A 6,019-nucleotide genomic window follows, 5' to 3' on the forward strand; every position below is an offset into this window, starting at 1 on the left:
AAACAGGTTGAATCTCAAAATTTCCTATGATTAAATAGCTCAAACACCATGGGGTGGCTTTGAGATTAATGGCTGCATATTAATGGTAAAACAATAAATTATAATGTAGTTTATAACAGTTTATAATGACCTACGGTCAAACACGGTTGTCACAGCTGATTGTGACAGTGGAAGGATAGAGATATTTTATTTCTACCCTCTTATACCCTTCTCAATACTCAATACCCAAATAACAACAGGAAGCAAAAGAAAACCTGTACAGCAAAGGTACTACTGTATCAATAAACAGGAATGACATGGTACTGTTGAAAGCACCTGGTTTTTAACAGTGACACTGTGAGGTAGGGGTCGTGTAGAGTCAAATCTGGCTCTATGGGCTCTATTGATGGTGAGTCACCTTGACAGGGGAAGTAGAGGTTGGGAACAGTCTCCCCAGATATCTGTGCCTAGTCTCTGGTTTCACTTGTGCTGTCTGGCATCTGCTTCCAGTGGTAGATGCAGAATTCCTCATTTTATATTTGCATTTCAACTCCAGACATGTGGTAGTCCCCACAGAATACAGCATTCCAGTGAGTGACCTCTGACCACACACCAGGAGTGGGATGATGCTGGGGATGAGCCCTATGGGAGGAGGGGTGGAGAGTCTCGCAGTGCTGATGTGAGAACTCATACAAATGCTGACATTCGTATTAAAAATCATTGTGACCTTATTTGCACGCTTAGCATGTAGTGAGGACTATTTCCTGTTCCAGTTAAAATTAGAAAAAATAATATTGCTGCCTCTTCTGTGGAGAAGGGAATTGATCATTGCGGAATATACCCCAATTTTATTCCCAGAATGATGTAGCTGTGCACTTCCACAGTTCGAATGTCTGCTTGGCAGGGTGGTGATTCCCTCATAACTTCTGAGTCCTCTGAAGTGTTACATAGATGTCTGCAGGGCCCGACTTTCTATTACTCAGAGAGAAACTGACCTTGAACACTGTCATCAACTAGTAAAGTAATGATCCCATTTCTTGTTGAAACAAGCTATCCATTTGCTTCAGAAATGTCTTTTAAAGAAGACAGAGAAAAAAACGATAAAGAAAAATGCTCTGAATCAAGAAGGCTTCACTTTACAAATAGCATGGTTTGTTTCCTGCACGTTAGAGACATTGCTTCATGTCAGCCCTCTTGTTTTGATTGTCTCACAGGCTACTAGGGCCATGTGATAGAAGAATGATGAACCAATGGCCTCCTGGAATAAATCTGGCCAAGGTCAGTTTTTGTTTGTATATCCTGGTTTCCCTTTTCCCAGAATCTTTTACTTGTATTTTTCCACAGCAATTACAGGAAATTCTGTGTTCAATGTGACTGATAAGAGCCTGACTCACAGGGGGTTCTTCAACTCTGATGCACATGTCCTATGTTGTGTGTTCTATAATCTAGACCAGGTTTATAAATCCTTGACTTTGGGGGAAAAGTATCTCTATTTCTATAGAACCACACTTCTCAACTCGTTAGCCTACTCACACCTCCACAAATGCTCAAGAGACTGCACTGATTTATTATAATGAACCATTCCTTGTGTTTGCCCTCTGAGACTTGTTGACATTAGTAGACATTGTAGACTGTGTAGAATTAGAAATCAGGTTCTAGAATTTGTGTTCTATACATGGTGCACTGATTTTTGGAAGTATTCCTAACACAGAGAGACATAGAGAAGGGAACTTGATGGGTTCTTAACCAAGCAAGGGAGAGCCAGATCTCAAATTTTCAGAATGAGATGTCAATGAGTGCTTCATTAAATTAACAGAGGGTTGCTCCCCATAGCCTGAGCACTAGGCCTTCATGGATAAAATAAGTTGTTTTTAAGAAGGAAAACAAATTGTATTAAAAATCCCAGGAATACAAGAACAGAAGGACATTGGGATTCCTCCCTATGCAAAAAGCCACTAGATTTACTATGTAAACAATTCTAGTTTACAGTAAAACAAGAAAGTGCAAATCTTATTCCAAATTCTCTCTTCTCTATATCATTATGGAGATGATTCTCAGCAATTGAATCAGCCCCAAGTGAGGGCCAAGAGAGAGGAAGTCCTGTGCAGGGTTCATAAGAGAAAAGTGATTGAGTGGGCCTGCATGTGTGTGCTCAGGGAAGTAGTCCCCAGAGAAGACCAAGTGAAAGGGAGTCCTCCCCTGGGCTCCTAAGAGGAGTATACAGGAAGCGGTCAGTTTAAGTGCGCTCAAGGAATCACAGATGAGAAAAGACACGGTGAATGGGTGTCCAGTGCAGGATTCCAAAGATTTAAGGGTAAGAAGCTGCCTGCATGTGTACTCTTTGGGGAAAAGTTCAAGAAAAGGCCAAATGAATGGGATCTTAATCTAGATTCCTAAGAATTAAGGATGGCTTGTATCCTGTATGTGTACTCAGGGAAACAGCCTAAGAGAAGGTCAAGTGAAAGATCTAGGTTGGGTTCTTAGAAGGAAAGAGCAGGAAGGAGAGCAAATATGAGGGTAGGATCTCTCAGGTACATCTGCTATCAACTGAAGAGAATTTTTCCAGATGCCACATAGGGAAGTAAGGTTCAAAATAAATTTCTTACTTGAAAAGCTGGTTTGCAGGTCAGAAACCATTTGTATTCTTAGAATTTTAGTTGGAACTCCATGCACCACAAAACAACTTTTGAGGACCACAGTCCCTGAAAAATCCTTTCTTTGTCCATTTTCCTTCCATCTTTGTGTAAGATTATTCTGTATCAGAATGTTCTGACTTACGCATATGTTTATAATTTTCAAGAATAATGTTCTGTGATACTCCTTAGCTCCTGTTGCTTTGAAAATTGGTTATATATATAAATGTATTGTAGAGGTTATCCTTCTGTTTTTAATACATTTCCAATAAGTCTTCTAGATTTCAAAACTGACTGACTTTAAAAATTGCTTTGAAAATTGGTTAGATATATAAATGTATTGTAAAGGTTATCCTTGTGTTTTTAATACATTTCCAATAAGTCTTCTAGATTTCAAAACTGACTGACTTTAACTTCTGATTTTAATTTCTGTCAGGTACATCTCAGCTCCACTACATCCTGTCTGTGCAGTTTGAAAGAAGGTTTCAATGTCACTAAGCCCCTATTGGTAAACTAAGGACAATAATATAGCCCACTTTCTGGCATTGTTGTGATGAATTAAGACATCATATAGAAGAGTCTGGTGCATAATAAATGCTAAATAACTATTAGCAATGATGATGATGATGATGATGATGATGATGATGATGATAATGATAATTACAGTGAAGGGAGGCTGATGTCACTTCATGAAGGGCCTGGGAGTTTAGACTAAAGGTTTTATCTAGATATAATGTGCAGTTAGATAGTGGAGATTGAAACATGTAAAGTCACTCTGATATTTCAAGTCCAGGAAAAGATAGGTCCATGAGCACCATGGGGAATCAGAAAGATGAATCATGGCCTGGCCAATGAGTGCCATAGGTGTTATCAGTTCACTGGGGCCATTACATATTATAGATAATACTCAAGCAACAGTGGGGCCTGGTGCTTTCATAATCAGCTAATTGTCACTGGATCTCACTCCTTGTGATTTCCACTGACATTAATCACAGACAGCTGCTTAAAATGTATAATTCATAACAGCAAAAAATGCTAGGAATTTAATGACTCAGAATAGGTACATAACTGTAGCTGTCTCTTATCATTCAAATGAGGAATTTAAGAGAATACATTGTCTTTCAATATCTTTCATCTGGAGGGGCAATACTCTGCCAGTAATCTAGCCCTTTAACAATAATGGTCCTATCTTGATAATTACCAATCAGTCCAATACAATCTTCTTAGTCACTGGAAAATAGGGGTCTTCTTTGGTGTGGGCTGCAACCATTTGATTTTAACTTTTGTTTAAAAGGATTCTGTCTACTAGACTTAACCTATACACCTCTAAATTTTCCTCTCCACTGGCCTAGGGATGTGAGTCCCCAGTTGGCTCCTATCTCTATACCCGATATCCTTCTGAATAGCCTTCTCATTAACCTCATCACTCCCTCTCTAGTCAACTGATTGCAGATTCCATAAAAGTTCCATCTTGCCTCTATTCCAATTCTCTGTCATCTCTTATTCAAAGGCTCAACTCTAGCCTCCCATCTAGTCTTCCATCCAGAGATTCCCAGGATCTCATTTGGGACATCACTCTGATTGCTGTCCCTCCTTCAGTACTTCTAGTACAAACCTTCTTTTCTGACATAAGCATAAGACAGTAATGTAAGGTTAACATGCATATCTCAGAATATATAATTTCACCGTGCATTCCACAGTGAAGTGGAGAGAAGCTGGTACACAAGGAAGGAGAGATGGGGATTGCTAAAGATTATGTAGAATCCACCCATCAACCAGCATGCCTAGTTACCATGCCACCCAGCTGAGACTGGGTGTTAACCAAGAGTAACCTGGAGGAGGTTGTGAAGTATACTTTATTGAAAAATTACAAAAGTTCATGTAGTATATATGTAAGTTACAGTAGAATGGCACTTAGAGATTTGGGAGTCCAATATCAATAGCATTCTTGGAGGAAAATGACAATGATTCACCAGTGTTTTGGAATTTGATATATAGCATTCGGAATTAATTTCTGTCAGGTGCTTTTTTTACATATGGATTTTTCTTCTAAAGAAGGGACACAAGGGCTTTTAATAAAATCATTAAGAGTATCAATATCGCCCTGGCTGGGTGGCTAAGTTGGTAGGAGCACCATCCCATACACCAAAAGGTTGCAGGTTCGATTCCCTGTCAGGGCACATACCTAGGTTGTGGGTTCCATCCCTGTTCAGGGCACATTTGGGAGGCAACTGATTGATGTTTCTCTCTCACATAGATGTTTCTCTCTCTCTCTTCCCCTTCTCTCTCTAAAAAATCAATTAAAAAAACCAAAACATATCCTTGGGTAAAGATTAAAAAAAAAGAATATCAACATCATCCATACTGTTCTCTATTTCTCTCAGTCTCCATCCTATAGCTGAATTAGTAAGTGAATAAACTCTCTTTTCCATGTATCTTTTGTCAAATAAGGCATCCACTCTGAAATGTGATACTTGAAGCTTTCCTTAAGAGAAAGGAAATGACAAAGTGGTGGGCAAAAACACTTTTGAAGGGGGAGACGCAAAATGCTTTTGCATTAATAAGTTATGTGTTTCTCTTAATTATGCTGACTTCTGCAAAGCCACACTTGACCTGTTTGCCTGTAGCTGGGAAAAGAATGAGGCAAGATTATCTGCAAAGATATTTGTGTAGTAACTGCCATTGGGTTCTTTGCTCTTGACATTTATTGTAAGACTGAGATAAAAAGGCTTCACAATGGGAATAAATGAAGTCAAGTTGCTTTATGTCCACTTGGCCCCAGGACCAACATGACCTCATTCTTGCGGTGTTTAATGATTTCTGTACCCTCACTATCAGAAATTTTCCTCAACTAGCGGTTGTCATGGTGACCATCTAAATTCACTCCATGATATGCATGCTCTCTTCCTTCACATGTGTAGCTCCTTGGAGGAGTCCAGCTTTTTGACCAAGCTATGAACTGAAAACTAAGAAATGACCTTCCTTCCCACAGTTGTTATGCTTGGGTCACTGTCTGTAACAGCTGTTGAAATGTAGTTTTTCTCACTTATTAAAAGGAATAAATCTTGAGACCTGACTTCAGATTGCACCTCTGTCTTATGGTGTGATACATTTTTGTCGTGATTTAATTTCCTTTTCTGATAGAATATAAAGCATAACACCATTTACCCTTGTTTTGAAAAAAACTAGGGATGATTTCTTATGCTAAGACTGAGCAGGGAGAGCATTGCTTCCATGACACTGCTTTGGTCACCAGCAATACTCTCTCTTGTTTAAAATTTTTTTTTTCAATTGCAGTTTACATTCAATATTATTTTGTGTTAGTTTCAGGTGTGCGGCATAGTGGTTAGACAATCATATACTTTACAAAGAGAGCCCCTTGATATTTCAAGTACCCATCTTGGGAC

This window comes from Miniopterus natalensis, chromosome X, assembly GCF_054644295.1.
Source record: "Miniopterus natalensis isolate mMinNat1 chromosome X, mMinNat1.hap1, whole genome shotgun sequence".
Taxonomy (NCBI): Eukaryota; Metazoa; Chordata; class Mammalia; order Chiroptera; family Miniopteridae; genus Miniopterus; species Miniopterus natalensis.